General features: G+C 42.4%; 1 protein-coding gene across 7 annotated transcripts in view; it reads left to right on the plus strand.

Moving 5' to 3' along the window:
- Positions 1-17,702, plus strand: part of NRG3 (neuregulin 3) — a 1,035,395-nt gene that overhangs the window by 1,188 nt on the left and 1,016,505 nt on the right. The gene's annotated exons all lie outside the window — the stretch shown is intronic.

Genomic DNA, 17,702 nt, shown 5'->3' on the forward strand with positions numbered 1-17,702 from the left:
GGGAAGAAAAGCACAGCAAACTGACCGACGATAAGCCGCGGAGGGAAGTTGTGTCCCCGCGGGGGTGCGGGGCCGAGGCCCCCCGCAGGTGATGGAACGGACTGCAAGGACTACGGAGCCCCGACCCGGGCCGGGAGCTGCAAGGGTTAATTGGAAGCCAGTGGGGGAGGTGGGAAGGGAGGTGGTCCTGGGCGAGGGCTGAGCCCACCCCCCTGGCACCCCCCCCCCCAGCCCGCCCCAGGCCCTTCCGGGGTGCAGAGGTTGGTCCCCTGGCCTCAGCGAGTTCAGCAGGGTGGGGGGGGGGGCGGGATGGGAAGGGAGCCCCGCCGAGCTACCGCCTCTGGGGTCCTGATGGAGGAGCAGCTTTTTCAGCCCTGTCAGGCGTTTGCTTTTGTTCCTTTCCCGAAGGTGGGGGGTGAACCCCCTGTCCCCTCCGTCTGCACCTGAGCCGGAGGAGAGGAATTGCACGCCGAGTTCTCTGCACCTGGGGAGGGGGGTGGGGGGGACGTCCAGCCCCTTGCAAACAGGTCACTCTGCGCACGGAGCGTCTCCAGCCTCGGCGGCGCGGTTGCTGCCAGGAGGGGGCCGGCTGACCCCCCCCACAGGGGCCGCTTCCCATGTCTTAGTGGAAGTGGTGGATATTTCCCCTGTATCTTTACAAATGTTCTATGAGACTAATTGATTGACCTCCCCCCACCCCGCACCCCCCACCTTGCTCTTATTCTTAGGAAGTGTTAGCGAGCTTCTGCGTCTGACTATTGATCAGGATATGGGAAACACTTTGCAACCTGTGAAGGTTATTTAGGACAAACCCCAAGCCTGCCAGGGCAAGTTCCCAGCGAGCCTGCCCTCCCAGAACTGTCTGGTTGTGCCGTCCTTAACGTTGCGTTTCTGTTCTGAGCGATCACATCTGGAGAGGAAGGGGAGAGGACTCATCATTCACTCTTCCGTAGGAACACCTGGGTTGGATTCAAGTCCTCTGGCAGTTTTTTCATTTCTCTGACCTGGGGTCTCACCCTGGGTGTTATTTAACCCTTACAACTTTTTTTTTTTTTTTTTTTCATTTAAAGGATTTAGTGCATTTGTGTGTAAAAATCCAAGAGAGAAATTGCTGAACGCCCTTACTCTGTTTGGGGAAGAAAATAGGCTGAAGATAAATTGGGAGTCAGGGAGAAGAGGGGAAGGAGGGAAGCTGCCACAAACCAGAATGGCAGGCAGACCGGTAACTTGCTGCTTCCCTCTCCTTTGGCTGAAGCAGTCATTTTTGAGAGCACATTTTCTCAGGACGTGTTTGGAGGCTTAGATCTCAGCAGACCTGGCTGGAGTTTTGTGGAGGATAAAGGATGTGCAAGTGTCTGCATGGACATAGTCAGTGGTTTGAACACGCATATGTATCTATCCCGGAGACCTGAGATTTTTATCTTTTGACGCAATTGATACGAATAATCGAGTGTGGGTGTCCTTCTTCACTGTATGTGTGTGTGTGTCTATATGTGTGTGGGGGTCTTTACATGGGGGGGGATATTTCATGTTGTTTCTCAAATGATTTCCTTGCGTTCCGGAGGTCTTTAAAGAAAAGCCCAAGGTAATTATTTCTGCCTCTCCGTGCTCCTTTTCTACATACTGTAGAAGGGAATGGCAGCCTGTTTAATAAGTAATGATTATTGACAGGGCTCTCAGCCCCAAGGAAAAGGGGCGATGGGGGGGGGGGGAGAATCTGCAAATCGTGTCAATGTTCACTTAGACATATAAGCAGCATTTGTTTTATGTGTATCTGAGGTCCAGCTCTTGCTCGTTTTTTTAAACCTGCAACAAGGAGTTGAATTAAAGGATAAAACACGAGTATGCAAATCCAATAGAAACTGACCTGGTTTGCATATATCAACAAGGGGAATTTTAATGAGAGGAAGATTAGGTGGTTTCCATAAAAGACAAATTTAAATAGATAGGTTTATATGGTAATTTAAAGAAAAGAATAGTTTAATTATTATTTTTTGTCCAAGATCACAGGATGATTAACAAAAGGATGGAAGGATTTCATTTGAGGGATTGTTAGCACTGCTATTGTGGACTGAAGAATGGCCTGAATATCTGGCATTTTATTTTTCACTTGTTTTGATTATGTTACTAAAGTTCCCAGGAGAGAAATTCCCCTTTTTCCTAGTTCCTACCTTCAGACTTCAATAGATTTTTTTTTTGTTTTCTCTTTCCTTTCTTCCTTCCTTCCTTCCTTCCTTCCTTCTTCTTCTTTTTTAAATGAGAGTCATGAATTATGTTGTAGCACCTGAGGACAGCTGAGGATGAGGCTGTGATTTTTCAAGACAAAGTCACAAATTCCGTAGTGGCCAAGATCTTTGCTCTTGAACTGAACATCTCAGGGCTTACCGAATGAATGTCTTTGTGTTTGTCTTAGGTCAGTCAGAAGGATCTGCTCTGTAAAGGCAGCACAGCTCTTTGGGGGAAGAGAGTCTGCTTCCCTCTTACAAACACACTTGCTGATGGGTAGTAGGCAAAACACAAGCTATTTTTGTTATGGGGAAGGCTGCGTTTAGAAGACTCTAATTTTCTGTAGGGTCGAAGACAAAGATTGGATTTAAAAGGCAAAAGGAAGGGAAGGGCCTGAAGCCCACTATTCTCTTGTCCTCTTCCAACCTTTGGACCATGAGCTGGACCAAACCTTTCTTCCACGTTACCGGGATCTCCTGTGTTCCCAGTTAGTTGGCCAAGACTTGCTTTAGCTTCAGGTGTTTTAGAAACAAATTATCTTGAACATACAGCCACCAGATCATTTCACCAAAAACCTCCTCGAAGTGTTTGGCCTCCGAGAGTGTAGAGTAGTTCACAAATTTTTCAAGACGAAGGGAGATTTACTATAGACAGTAGAGGAAGAGTGGTTTTGACCGGTTTACAAACAGCCTTCTACAGCACAGTGAATTGTGTTTTCAGACTTGGAACTTATATGTAGAGTGTTGTCCGTGGTGCCAGTCTGGATTGTTACTTGACTCAGCTGGAAGCACTGTTTTACAGTTCAGAGTTCAGAGTCAGTCATTGGCTAAATTCAGATATACTGGAGACAAGGAACCACTTTTAATTGGTTAGTTTTAGGGTCTTATTTGGAAGATATGTGGTTAATTACCATAAGTAAGATCACAAATCTCAAATAGTGCATTTAGTGACATGTGGCTTGTATCATTGATATATAAACATGGTGGGGGGGATGATTTTATTATAAGTAAGTGTATTTAAATAAAACTTGACCTGGTCCTGCCTATCAGGATTTTGAAGACTGCCATTGATAACACTGAGTATCTTTTCTTTTCTTTTAAATTTTATTTTATTAAAATTAAATTAATTAACATACAGCATATTAGTTTTGGAGGTAGAGGTGAGTGATTCATCAGTGGCCTATAACACCCAGTGCCCATCACATCACGTGCCCTCCTTAATGCCCATCCCCCAGTTACCCCATCCCCGCACCCCACACCGAGTATTTTTCTGTGTTCTGTCTTTCAAGAAGAGTATTATTCTTAGTTATTTTATAGTGGCCTTATGTGTAATTTGCTTAAATAAAATTACTTCCATACATTACCTTCTATTTACATGAATCAAAGCCTTCAGAGGAGTTCCAGCCTAGCAGGTACCAATCCCACCAAAGCGAGAAGATTCAGAACCCAAGGTCAATATTTCTTATGAAATTCAATCGAGAGCGTTTTTTTTTTTTTTTTTTTTTATGAGCGCATGCTACAACCTGAGTATGTTTTGATTTCCTTGGCCTTCACACAGGAATATGAGACTTTTCTAGTTTAATTAGTTATACAGTGTGTTTTGCTCTGTAGACATACGTAGTAGTTCATCATCTTCACACACCAAAAAACAAGGGGCAGGAAAGGTGTGGTGCATGAAGACTGCGTTGAGCCTTCCTCCTCAATTCTCCATGACTGGGGTAAGAGATTGGCAATAGAGTTGCTAATTAAGATGACCTTTTGCAGGGCTGGTTTGTGAATCCAGATTTGTGCTGTGTTTCCTGGATAGCCTTTTTTAACACAGTGTTGATCCACAAACTAGTCAGAGAGGGGAAAAGAAAAACCCAACAAACAGACAGGAGAAGCTGGTTTGTAGCAACTGCTGTCTGTTACTTTTCTAAATCCAGATTGGGCCATGAGCGAGAGTGCTGGTACGGTGTGAATCAGTGCCATCTCGGGAGGTCTGGTGTGCAGAGGAACAAGATCTCTCTTCTCTTGGGCATGCGTCCCCAGTCCTTCCTCCTCCCCACAGCACAATGAGAAGAAGGCAAAATTTCGATTTGCTTCTTTTGTAGAAATTCTTTGCTCATAACCTCTCCTATCCGGTGCCAGGCATATCTCGATACTCTATCTGGGATGTTGAAAATGGAACATGAAAGTTGGCCCTGAAATCTTTAAGAGCAAGGGAAGAGCCATAAATCTAAGTCTGTAAAAGGCATTTGAATTACTTGTGAATAGAACTGAAATTCATTTTTTCCCCCTTTGAATCTGTTTTTATCCTTAGACTTTTGTGTTGGGTGAGGCCGAGCTGTACTCGGTTGACAAATACCACTGAGACATTTTGAGATCCTAGACGGTTTTTCTTGTCTACATCCAGAAAAGTGTTTCCTCCAGAGTCATACACATATTGAAAGGGGTGAGGGGAATAGACTGAGTTTAAACTTTGTAATCTCAGGATAAAAACGTACCTAAAAAGATGTTTTCCATTTATGCAATTATTAATGAAAATCTTAGGCTAGATCCTTAGCTTGGTTTTCCATCTTTACCACTGTTTCATTGGGACTTCTTGTATTCCAGTTGAATAATGACTCTTTTGAAGATTCCTTACAGACTTTTGATTTTTTTATAGCCCTTTATTTCTTAGTGTATAACATAAGCAGTGGTCTTCCACATTTTTCCTAGATATGCTTTGCATCTCCGTGTCATTTCAAGTTGTTATAAAAGTCAACCCTTTTGGTAAGATGATGTTAGACTAAGGTGATGTAGAAAGTTGAGAAGAAAAATTCTGCTCATTTGTGCAATTGAATTACTAAACTGTCTTGGTGCTTTATTTTTTAAATTAAAAAAATTAAGGATTCCAAAAACTTGGCCAAAGCCTAATGGCCATGTATTGTCCCACATAGATAGGTATACAAATCATTCAAATTTTGACAGCATCTATTGTGGGACTCTGCAAAACAGTAGTACGATTGAACATAAGCCATTACAGCTTTTCATATAGTTGTGTTGTCTTCATAATACATGCCGTGTTTCAGTGTTTTAATTCATTTTAATGAATATTTATTAAACATCAATTTGGGACATTGCAATGCTGGTAGTTAATTGGTTAATTTAAGGAGTCTATAAAAGTAATAATTGAAAAAGCAGACAATTAAAATAAAGCTTTCTCCCATATCTTGAGATAGGGCCAAGGCTTTTTCTTGAGTATGTGTCTATCAGTTTGAGCTTAACACGTTTTTCTTTTCCTTCCTTTTCTTTTTTTCGTAAGCCATACCTCTAATTACCACTTTCTTCTTTAAAGACACCGATGAAGGAATCTGAACCATACTCTTTATAGAAACTGTATAGTATGTCCCCTGCCCGGGTATGTTTTACAGTTTTCTTGCCTATATAATTCAAAGTAATTTTATTCTTTTTTTTTTTTTTTTTTTTTTTTTTTGTCTTTTTGTAAACAACTCACCGTTTGGAGTTTCCCCAAAGCATTCAACTATGTTTTAATAGAAACTACAATTATCTTTCATTTCCACAATCACATATCAGTGCCTTACATCAAATTTAACTAAATTACATAATTACAGTAAGAGGAACTGGCATAAATAGGTTTGTTACCCTGGCTCAGTGGTGGTAAGGACACAACTCAAAAGTTGGTCACAGAGGTGTGGGAGCTTCTTTGAGCTTGGCCTGGTGTCCGTGACCTTGTCATCATCTCGGGGGCCTGCCAGCGTTAATCACACTGGAGGGGTGGTGACAGTCAGCTGGCTGAGTGGGGCTAGGTTAAGAAAGTGACTCCTTCAGCAGTCAATCATGACTACTTTTAGGGATTTTTGTGGGAGGGTGACAAAGATTTGCCTTAAAAAAAAAAAAAACAAAAAACAAAATACCAGACCCAAGACCTGTAGCCTTAAATCCTGTGATAACTGTGCAACCTCAAAGAACCGCTTTAATCTCTCTGAACTTTAAGATCCTCCTCTGGGATAATGAGGGTCATAATAATGACCTGCCTCATATACCCCTTACAAAAAAGCTTGTAAGCTGCAAGACACTCTACTGTTTTTATGTCAAGAGAAATGGGATAGTGGATAGACTAGGTATTTTCCTCCAAGAACACATCAGGCTGTTGAATTCTGGTGAAATATTGGAGCCAGTTTGCTACCTAGCTTGAGGGATCCTTTATCACAATGAGAGATTATTGTTCTCGTTTGCCCTTGGATCTTTCCCATACTCCTCTCCGATGCTCTGGCACACACGATAGGCTATGGGGTGGAAATCTACCTCAAATCACCTTGGAAATTTAGTCTACTACACAAACTGGAGCCCAGCATTTCTCATCCTTTGCTTGGTACACATTTTTTAAAGCTTATTTTGGACACAGCATTTATCAAGGAGAGGAACTGAGGTTTGGGGGAAAACAAGTGAGATTGTTGAATGATCTAGAAACTTGAAATCTACAGAAATCTTCAGATTCATGATGAAAGAAAAAAAATATCCTAGGACTCACTTTCCATTCCCATACTGTCTTATTCATTGAATTTTTGGAGTTTGGGGAGAACTTTAGTAAAAATAGGCAATCTCTTTCCGTTGCATTCTCTTTATTTAGAAGTTACTGTGATTTAGGTCCCAGAGGATTGCTAGGTTGCTTGTATCTATCAAACGGCTCTTTTTAGATGGCTACCTTTGTACTTTGGGGATCTTTACTATTATTAGCATTTTGAAAACATCTTGGCCAGTGCTTGTTGGAAACTTAATCTTCATTTATATTTCAAAGTATTACTTTTTGGTTATAAGCCTTTAATTTTTAAGGCAGCTTGGTGGTTTTACCTAAATCATAGATTGCCATTCCCAGGCATAAAGAGAGATGAGTCAGAAACAAGCATGCAAACTGAATTGAGAATTAAATTTAGTAATAGAAGTTTAGCAGCTTCCAATGATAAGATTTTTCTCTTTCAGCCCTTTTCTGAGAAGTGATAGTGTGTATCTGGGCTGTAGTGTAGGCTAGAAGAGCATTAGGGAAAAAAAAGATCATCTGGATCTATGCAACTATCTTAGCATGAGTACATTACAGCCAGGGTTATGAAAATAGAATTATTATGCTAAATATTTGGTAACAATTCCTGAACGTAGAGCCTGCCTTTTAAGATAACCTTCCCGTGACGACATGGGATCCTAGTCATGATCGTCTTGTGAATTGCCAGGGAGTTAGAACTTTACTAAGAGAAAAATCACACTCTCATCATCATTTTAGGATCAGACTCTATTGATTTCTATGCCACGAATTTTACTTTTAGAAATGTAGAAGAATTCTTCACAGGATCTCAGTCTTGGAATGGGCTTGCGAATTTAGGTGATAACAGTGAGAGCTGTCATTGTGGGGCTTTACTGGGTGCCAGGAGGGCCAGCACTTTATGTATTCATTTATTGCCATGTTTATTGTCTTACTGATTGGTTGAAACAAGGCCTCAAAGACAGTCATCTAGGCCAGTAGCCTAGGTATGATTATCTCAGGCATGCAGGTGATTGAGCTTGGCTTAGAGTGGTTCTATAATTTGCCAAGGACACGCTAAGTGGCTTGGTGTGAAGGACCAGGAAGGTTGGAAGATCATTTTATAGGTAATCGCTCCCCATCCCAGATCCGAATCCATTGATAAGAGTGTGGCCATACCTGTACATGTGGCCTCTTTCAAGCCCTGAGCTCAGGAATAGTGGCATTTGGCATCACAAATGCCATAAATGGCACATCTGTCCTGTACTTGTTGTATTTTTTTTTTTTCCTGTGGTACAGGGAGCTTTTTAAACCAGAGAAATTGTCCTGGTTTTCAGTCCAAGGAGAAATTTAGGTGATGTTTCAACAAAAGATAAAGAGTGTGTTCTTTAAACTTGTATTCCTTGATCTTCTGTTTTCTCCTGTGGCTGCTTATAGGTGATTCAATAGACCGGTGACAGGGAACAGTTACGGACTTTATTTCTCTGCTTCCTAAAATCCAGCCAGAATTGTCTTCTCTGCCCCTTCCAAACTTGCTTTTGATTACAGGAGTTACTGCATCATATGCTAAGACTGGTCAATGGAAATATATGAGGGAACATTTGGATTCATAGCTTTGGAGTATCCCCCAGGCACAAAAATACCAACCCGACCAAATAAATGTTGGGTGTTGTATACCCATATGCAGTGTCTCCTGCAGAGCATCTGAATTCCCTCTTGGAAACACACTACAAGGTACCCAGCAGTCTAAGACCAGTCACACTGGTGGGACTCTGATGTCTGCCAGTAATACCCCACACTGGACTGGACAGGACCTAGTCATTGCTTAATCCCTTGACATGGCTTTCTAGCAAGGGTGTCTAAGAAGAGAAAAAAAACCCAAAACATCCCGTTGGTTAAAGTGAAGGATTGGGATTTCCACTTCTGCAAACTCATGAAAAGAAAATGGAAGTTGGTCAGATCCCAAGATTGGGTTATTTGGATACCCATGCTGAAGGAGTGGAACACTGTAATGTCAGGAAGCCTGTCTCGTCAAGGTCCCCATCAGACTCTGAATGAATCCCATAGGCTGAGAATGACAGCTGAACTCATGGGGAGAGGGGAAGTGAGATTGCTTACCCAGATTTATTGTTAAAAAAAAACAAAACTTTTGTTGGCATGATCCAAAAATCTAGACTCCAGGAATAAAAAGTGAAAATGGGGTGCATAAATATTTATATTAAATACTATCTTGACTGCATTCAATTTAACTGAATTTTCAGTATGAGACTCTATTTCTGGATTAAGAAACAGACAAATGCCCCCGAGTCCTGAGTAGCTCCAGTTGGTAGGGCTTCAGCCTTAAGAACAACCAAAAGAAAAGGTGTGTTTATCAAGTATCAGTTGTATCTAAATTTATTTATGCCTGTTGTTCTCATTACTGTAATTAGGTAATATATTCAAATAGGATGCAAACCAATGCATCGATTGTGGTTTCTATTAGAACTAAATTGATTACTTTGGATATACTCCATAGTCTCTTGAAAAAAGTGCTTGTCAAAGAAGTTGTGGGCAAGTTTAAGGGGGAGTAATTCACATATGCATAAGAAATCTGCACTTGGATTGTTTTACTCTGGCTTTGGGTTCTGTAATAAATAAACTGAAACATCGCAGTATGTATTTGGGGTATGGTTTTTCACAAGAAAGGTAACTAACTGACATTTAGCCAGTGAAAAGCCTTGAATTTTGCAGCCAAATATTTGGCAGGTGAATGTTTATATGCCTTAGGTTAAAATGAAATAAATAGCAAATAAAATAAATTTTACTTTGCCCCTGTGATAGATTTATAAAGCCATTAAATTGTGTGTTTAATAATTTTAAGTGTACTGGAAAGTGCTCAGTATACAATTATCTAAAACTTTGGGTAGAAAATTATATAAAGTGCCAATTATGTTAAACTCAGCAGATTAGTAGATGGATTTAATATACATAGTAACTATATTCATAGTAGCTATATTCAAAGTATATCAAATTGTTAATGGCGGTGATTTCTGGATTGCGGAATGGGAATTTTAATTTATTGTTTAATTTATTGTATTTTGCTGTATTTTCTGTTTTATTTAATGCTCACAATTATCTCTCTGGTTAGAAGTTATTAAACTTCTGAAAGAACAGAGAATAAGCACCGTGAATCAGTTCGTTACTGGTCTTGGTTCTGTGAAGTTTTTTTTTTTTTCCTCAGCCCAAGCATTTGTGTCTTGATTGGTGGTGTCAGCATTAAAGTGTTGGCTGAGTTGGGTTCCTGCTGTGAAATGCAGATGTGTGGAAATATAAATGCATTTCATTTGCTCATGGGAAATAATGCCTTATTGAAGGCAGAGTATATTACTCTAGGCCTTCGATCATCAACCTTGACCTTATAAGGATAAAGAAGATGGAAGTTTAATGAGTTACTTTATGGCTCTTCAGTCTGCAAATGTTGGACAGTCTTTAGTAGTGTTGCCTGGGATGGATAAAGCCAGCAGAAATCAGTCAAGTGTGTGTCTGCTAACCAGTTACCTAGTCTATTTTAAGGATCACGTGAAAGCAGAGTGCAGAGGCTAGTTTGAAGTGATGGGTCTTGGAAGGGAAGGCTGAGGTCACATGAGAACAGGTGGGATGAGCAGTTCAAACATTTTCTAGATTCTGTAAGCCACTCATAGAATCACAAGATATTGATTCTCTTTCTAAAGTTAGGTGGTTGGACTACAGATAGTTGAATTCCATAGACCAGTGGAAAGCAATGACATAGGTCTTTACTTTGGTGATGAATTGTGCTTAAAATCTTTTAGGATGGCTCACAAATACATTGGTGAATAGAAAGAGTCTGAACAAAAGTATGATTCTGTTTCTATAATGTTGAATGTTTGGGGTCTAGATAGTGATTATCTTTTGGGGGTGAATGGAGAGACCCATAATATGAGGCTTTAAGATACTGGTCATTTTCTGCTTCTAGAGCTGGGTGCTCATAACATGGATGAGTTCTGTTGGTCAAAATTCATCAAGCTGTATACATCAATATACACTTAAAAATGTAAAAAATCTTTTAGAACATTCCTTTGGCCTTCACTTCATGCTACCAAGGTGGTGGCCTGCGTTTATGGATTTTTTTTACTTCCAGATGTTGAATTGTATTGCTGAATGTTTGTTGTTCATGCTCCACAGTCTGCCAGGTGCAGAGAGGGTCTTCCTGGCTTCAGCAGCTTCCTCTTGGTTTTCAAGATCCTGGCTTAGTGAGACTGCAAGCAAGATGCCCACACTCCTTTTCAATTTAAGCCTTTCTGAGTGGGTTCTTATGTTTATATTACATAAAATTTCCTTTCCCCCATATTCAGAGTGTTTCTGATGCAGCATGAGCAACCACACTTTTCACACATCTTCCACCTGTAAAACCATAATTGGGTCCTCATAGTGATTTTATCCCAGTTCTGCAGCATTTGAGCACATAATCCATAAGAAAGAGAATTTATCACCTGCATGTGTGTGTGTGTGTGTGTGTGTGTGTGTGTGTGTGTGTGTTTTAGAAGACCAGAACCTTTGTACCAGAGAAGGATTAAGGGCTGAAGTGTTTAGTTCTAACTGAAAAGTATCTGAGGCCATTTCGGAAAGTAGTGATTAGAGCAGACATACGTGATTTCACGGGAGAATTTGTTTAGGCAGAGGAGTGGAGAATTGAGGCCATGGGACAGAAGGGGGTATCAACAAAGGTAGAAGTGTGCGTCCACATGTCCATGTGGGAGCCAATGAGGAGTCTGGCCTGGTGGGCAGAGAGGGTCTGGTCTGTCTTGGAATTAGTGAGGCAGCCTCCTCTTTTCCTCAGGATGAAGGCCTGCTTAGGAGGGAGGACTTGGGAGCACATGGCGAGGCTACTACGGGAAACAACAGCCAGAGTTGGTGTGAGCCATTGGCACCATGTCTGGTATTTTCAGAGAACTTAAGGTCTCCAAGGATGACTTGGAGGGAGGAACAAGCAGCACATTCTGAAGATTCTCTGAGGCTAATTTGTCCCAAGGCATTTACAGATATGGTCTGTGATTTGTGTGGAATATATTTAAGTATTGACTTCATTCCAGTGCCTCTTCAAAGTGCTGCAAGAAGCACAAGAATTGGTATGTTTAAAAATGTTTAGTTTTTTTTTTTTTTTTTTTGCATAGTCACATCAACACAGCCCTAGATTTAACCCAAAATAGTAGCTTTCGAATATCTGAAAATCTGCAAGGAGAGCTACAAGGAGAATAACCAGCAGAAAGTCTTGATTTTAGTTAAATTAACCAACGACTGCCTGCCTCTAGAATCTTCAGAGGCAAGAGCTACTTTATGAACTGATCGCCACCCCACCCTTCTGGTTCCATCTGAGGTCCTCCTTCTAGAAGCCACTCAGCACCTTCTGGGATCGAATGCTGGCATCGCATGGCACTCAGAAGGTGGTGGCCCCGTTGATTCCCTGTCTGCACTCATCACGTGGTGAGGAAGGAGAGAGGGGAGGGTCCCTGTCTGCTGCTTAGGGACCCATGAGGACCCGTGTAGGATGAGGCTCTCCCTCGGCCTGCCAGAGAGCTGGTGCCGTACACAAGAGCTGCATCCCTTCTTCCACTCGTCCATAGCTAAAATAACCGTGTCGCCCACTTTGTTCACCATACAGCGGCTTCAGACTAGAATCACATTCATCACTCTTGCCAGCTTACTTGGTTGCTCATTGTTACCAGATAGAGGGGCTATAACACCATGTAATCGTGAATGTTAAATTAGAAATAATAGCCAACGGCGTCTCTCCTCCTCTATTTTTTCACTGATCAGATAATTTTCACTGATGTCAACCTTTATAATAAGCCAGCTGACACATACTTGTGTTATTTACTTGGAATACTTTCAGTTTATCCTTTTTTTTTTTTTTTTTTTTTTTTTGGATAAAGGCTCTGTTTGCAGTTACTTGTTTGGATCTAGAAGATATTTTTGAAAGGAAGGCGACAGTGCTGTAGAGGGGATCTTAACAAAGTCAGTGTCCGATCCACGTTTCCCCTCCACTTGGTGTTTTGTAAGCGTCTCCGTGACCTTCGGGGGGGAGCACGCTGGTGCTCATGTTTCTTCATGAGCGGCTCTGAGTAATTTATGGTAAATAATGAAATGCTGTTTCCTACAATGCACTGCAAATGGCTGAGTGTTGTAAAAGTCTAAAGAGCTCTATTACTTCTAAATGACTAGATAACGCAAAAATGTTAACCCCAAGGAAGAGAGGCCCCGTGGAGCAGGCCGCCTGCGAAGCACCGTGTCCCTGCCTGCTGCCTCCACCAGGCCTTCCGCGGCCTCAGCTCTGCAGGGACTGGCCGGTGGCTGTGAAGGACAAGGACAGGTTCAGGCAGTTCAGGCCTTTGGGAGCACCAGGAGCCGTGGTGGCCCGATCAGTTGGAGTGGGGCAAAGGGAGAAACTTGCCAAGCATGTTTTCGATTTGAAACCCCTAACGAGTTTCTTACAGGAACGTTCCCAAGGTTGAGGCCATCGCGCTGCGAGGCAGTGACAGCAGAGACCTTGGGTGGGCATCGCCGTCCAACGGAGTGAGTGTCATCAGGACAAAGGTTTCCAGATGGCTGACCTGTTTTCAGAATGAGCTCTTACCGTGACACCTGTGCTCTCTCTGTCCACCTGTACAGTAACACAGGTCACCCCGGGATGTCACTCGCACCTCTGGGCTCCTTGTACCCTGCGGGGACATCAGTCCAGGTGCTAAGTGCTGTCCCTGGTGCATATGTGTGTCCTCATCCTGGGGGCCATGAAATAGCTACATACGGAGGTGCTAGGGTTTGAAGACCTGGACTGCCGGGGCCAGAAAGTCTCTATGTACTCTACTCCCGTTGTGAAAATTGAATTAAATTGCCAGTGAGCGAGCTCTTTCTACCGACGGGAGAGTCCCTTTGTGAGCGCACCGTGGAGAAGGTGATCTTTGGCCACCGATACTTTCCAGCTCAAACACTTTGCTGAAGTTTGCCACTGAATTTTCTCGCATTTCCCGGACGTTATTACTTTGCCAAATGAAATCATCTGTTTCCTCTACTAGGACTGCTTTCTTTCCCTCCAGATCGCAGCTACAAGGTATGAAGCGAATTGCATAAAAATAAATTACACGCGCCGTGTTCTGGGAGGAGTACCCCGAGCTGTTCCATCAATTTCTTCTGTGCCGGGAAGTCCACTCTGATCTTCACTTATCAGTTCTGTGCAATCATTTGACCCCTTGGGTCTTCCCAAAACAGAGATGCTTTTGTGCCAGGAAAGTCAGGCTGTTTGGGCGTTGGAGAACATTTTTGCTTTTGATGAAGAAGGGTTGTTCCCGTGTGCCATTGGGGAGAGGGAGTCAAGGAAGAAGTACAGCTCTTCCCAGAAGCTCGTTTGAAGAATGGACTGTGTGGCTCGGCTTCCAGACCTTCTACTCTCCACCTAAGCTTTGGTGTGGGTAGCAGCGTGGCGTTAGCAATACAGCCCACTTCTGGTATCTGAGCACGGACTCCGAGCCTTCTGGATATTATCCAGGCTTTATGTCTATACGCCTGGTCTGCACCACCTCCTCTCTGATGCTCTACCATTTTGTAAACTGTGAGCAAAACAATCTGATGAACAGGACGTGATTTCCATGGAGACAGGGAGAGGCCAGAGAGTCTTAACCTCAGGGAAGTTTATGTTCCTTTGCTTAAATCTTGTTAATTGTTACATTTGTTTAGTTTAGTTTAGTTTTTTTTTTTTTCTTTGCTTCCAAGGAAAATTGGAAGTAGGATAATTAAAAGAGTGGTTTTAAAAAGGGAGAAAAGTGGGATCCCTGGGTGGCGCAGTGGTTTAGCGCCTGCCTTCGGCCCAGGGTGTGATCCTGGGGTCCCGGGATCGAGTCCCGCATCGGGCTCCCTGCATGGAGCCTGCTTCTCCCTCTGTCTCTGCCTCTCTTTCTCTGTGTCTCTTATGAATAAATAAATAAAATCTTTAAAAAAAATTTTTTTTGAATTATTTATTCTGGTGGCTTTCTCCCCTTTCCTCTCTCTCTCCATTTCTCCACCCCCCAATTCTGACCCTGTTTTTTAATTTTTTCAGTAGTAGGCTTTTGGTGGCATACTTTGTGAAACTTCAGCATTTATTAATAATTTATAATTTTTTAATGTTTTAGTGTGCTACATAGGTGGGACTTGGTTATGTCCTTAAGTCTGGTGAACTTTGCATGTTTACACCTTTATAAAAGAGAATTTCTCATCCTTCCCCTGACAGATGTAGAGTGTGGTAGCCGGCTGTAAGTCTCTTACTGTGATGCACGTGTACTCAGGCACGGGAAGGATGTAAATGGATTCCAAAGACAGAGGTATGAGGAGGCTGGGAGGAATTTCTGACACACACGCAATATTTCATTTAAAAGTATAAATAAATGCATCTAGTTCTAGATGTAACTATAACATGTCTCTACCTTAATTAAACAGAATTCCTACTTGCTGAATTTTACCGAGTATTACAGGAACAGAAGACTGAGAAATGGTATCTCTAAGGCACTATTACGTGTCTTGATGTGAGGCATTTACTTCCTGGCATGTTGACTGACACAAGGATTTTGGTATCAACGTGTGGTTCCATCCACTGATCAGGACACAGCTCTACGCCAGAGTGACATTTAACCTAAATTCGAGGTGTCTGAGGTTAATGTTTTATCTTTTTCTGGAGCACTTTTCTTCATTATTATTATGTAAAGCATGTTCACCATAGAAAATTGGAGAAAATAAGCAATAAGGAGAAGCCAACTGTGGTTCTGTGACCTAAAAGATAATTCCTGTTACTTTCCTGTTGACTATTAACCCAAGTTTTTGCCCCATGAATATGTATTATCTTACAAAAATGAAATTATACATTCTCTAATAACTCTCTTAGCTATCCTTTTGCCCTTTATGTTAAAAATTTATTTTTTTATGTTAAAAATATTTCTTTTTTTTTTTTAAGGACTTTATTTAATCATGAGACAGACACACACACACACACACACACACACACACACACACACACAGAGGCGGAGACACAGGCTCCGTTCAGGGAGCCCGATGTGGGACTCGATCACGGGTCTTCAGGATCACACCCCGGGCTGAAGGTGGTGCTAAACCACTGGGCCACTGGGGCTGCCCTGTTAAAAATATTTCTATGACAGAGTGCTTAAACTCTATTCTTAATGATGCTGTGTTGAAGTATATTGACACATTAAAATACTTAGTTGATCACCTGTTGAGAATTTAGTTTGTTCCACCTCGGTCATTATTAAACAAAATTCTTCCCCAAACATCCTCAATACAGAATGGACACTTTTGGCCAATATATAGACACAAAAAAACCTGAACATCTTTTCAATCCAGATTCCTAATTCTCATCCGAAAGCATTGAACAGTTCATGTTTTTGCCATTGTGCTGTCAGATGCTCGTTCTTGGGGTGACTAGGCGGCTTAGTCAGCTAAGTGTCTGACTTTTTTTTTTAAAGATTATTTATTTATTCATGAGAGAGAGAGAGAGAGAGAGAGAGAGGCAGAGGGAGAAGCAGGTTCCATGCAGAGAGCCCGACACAGGACTCGATCTCAGGTCTCCAGGATCAGGCCCCAGGCTGAAGGCGGCGCTAAACGGCTGAGCCACCCGGGCTACCCAGTGTCTTACTCTTGATTTTGGTTCAGGTCATGCTCTTGGGGTCCCGTGACTGAGCCCCGGGTTGGGCTCCATACTGGGCATGGAGTCTGCTTAAGAGTCTTTCTTTCTCTCACCCCAACCCCCCCAACCCTTCTCTCCCCCTCTCTAAAAAAAAAAGGAAAAAATGCCCATTCTTTCCATAGCTCCCACACCATATCATTAACAATAAACCAACAATAAAAATGTATTGCCTGTCCATTCTAAAACAGTATCTTGTTGGTGTTCCCTCTTGTATTTTTCTAATTACAAGTAGGAGTGAACATTGTTAGGTAGGTATTGAAATGGAGTTTGTAGGGGAGGTTGGAGAGTTTTTCCTCACTGCGTGCACTCTGTGACCAGGGGCCTCTCTGTGTCCTCCAGGGTTTTTCTCAGCCAGAGATGCTGTAAGGAGAAGCTGAGATCTAGAAGTACTAAAGCTGCCCAGTGTAATTCAGTAACAAGGCTTTTTGATTTTCGTTTTTCTTTTTTTTTTTTTTTAGATTATTTATTTATTTATTCATGAGAGACACAGATAGAGAGACACAGGCAGACGGAGAAGCAGTCTCCATGCAGGAAGCCTGATGTGGGACTCAGTCCCGGGTCTGCAGGATCACGCCCTGGGCTTCAGGCAGGTGCCAAACAGCTGAACCACCAAGGGATCTCCTGATTTTTCGGTTTTTGCTATAAGCTCAGAAATAGTGTGGCAGATAGAAGGTGGGTCATGGTCACAAGGAGGCAGCAAATAAGGAATAAGGTGCAGAGCAGCCCGGTGGCTCAGCGGTTTAGCGCCGTCTTCAGTCCAGGGCGTGATCCTGGAGACCCGGGATCGAGTCTCACGTCGGGCTCCCTGCATGGAGCCTGCTTCTCCCTCCGCCTGTGTCTCTGCCTATCTTTCTCTCTCTGTGTGTCTCTCATGAATAAATAAATAAAATATTAAAAAAAAAAGGAATAAGGTGCAACTATGCTTGGCTAAGTGACCTTAGGGGATAGAGCATTTTGGGTTATTTGAGGTCAGTAAAACCACAGTGCTGTGTGTTAACCTACATATATGTAGCCAAGAAGATTCTGCTAAAGAACACCAGCCTGAACACACACACACGTAGATCAAAGAGAGTAATTCCTAAAAGTTCAGGGGGCTTACATTGCAGCTTTATGTGTGAGCACAGATGATGCCTGGGGACTACCTCAACTCCTCGGTCTCTGCCCTTTGTGGAACCCCCTCAGTGTTCTGTGCAGTAATATTTCCTTCCAGTCTTCTGCTGTGCGGTGTGGATGTGGGACTGGTGATGGGGCTCAG

This window comes from Canis lupus, chromosome 4 (genome assembly GCF_048164855.1).
Source record: "Canis lupus baileyi chromosome 4, mCanLup2.hap1, whole genome shotgun sequence".
NCBI classification, from domain to species: domain Eukaryota; kingdom Metazoa; phylum Chordata; class Mammalia; order Carnivora; family Canidae; genus Canis; species Canis lupus.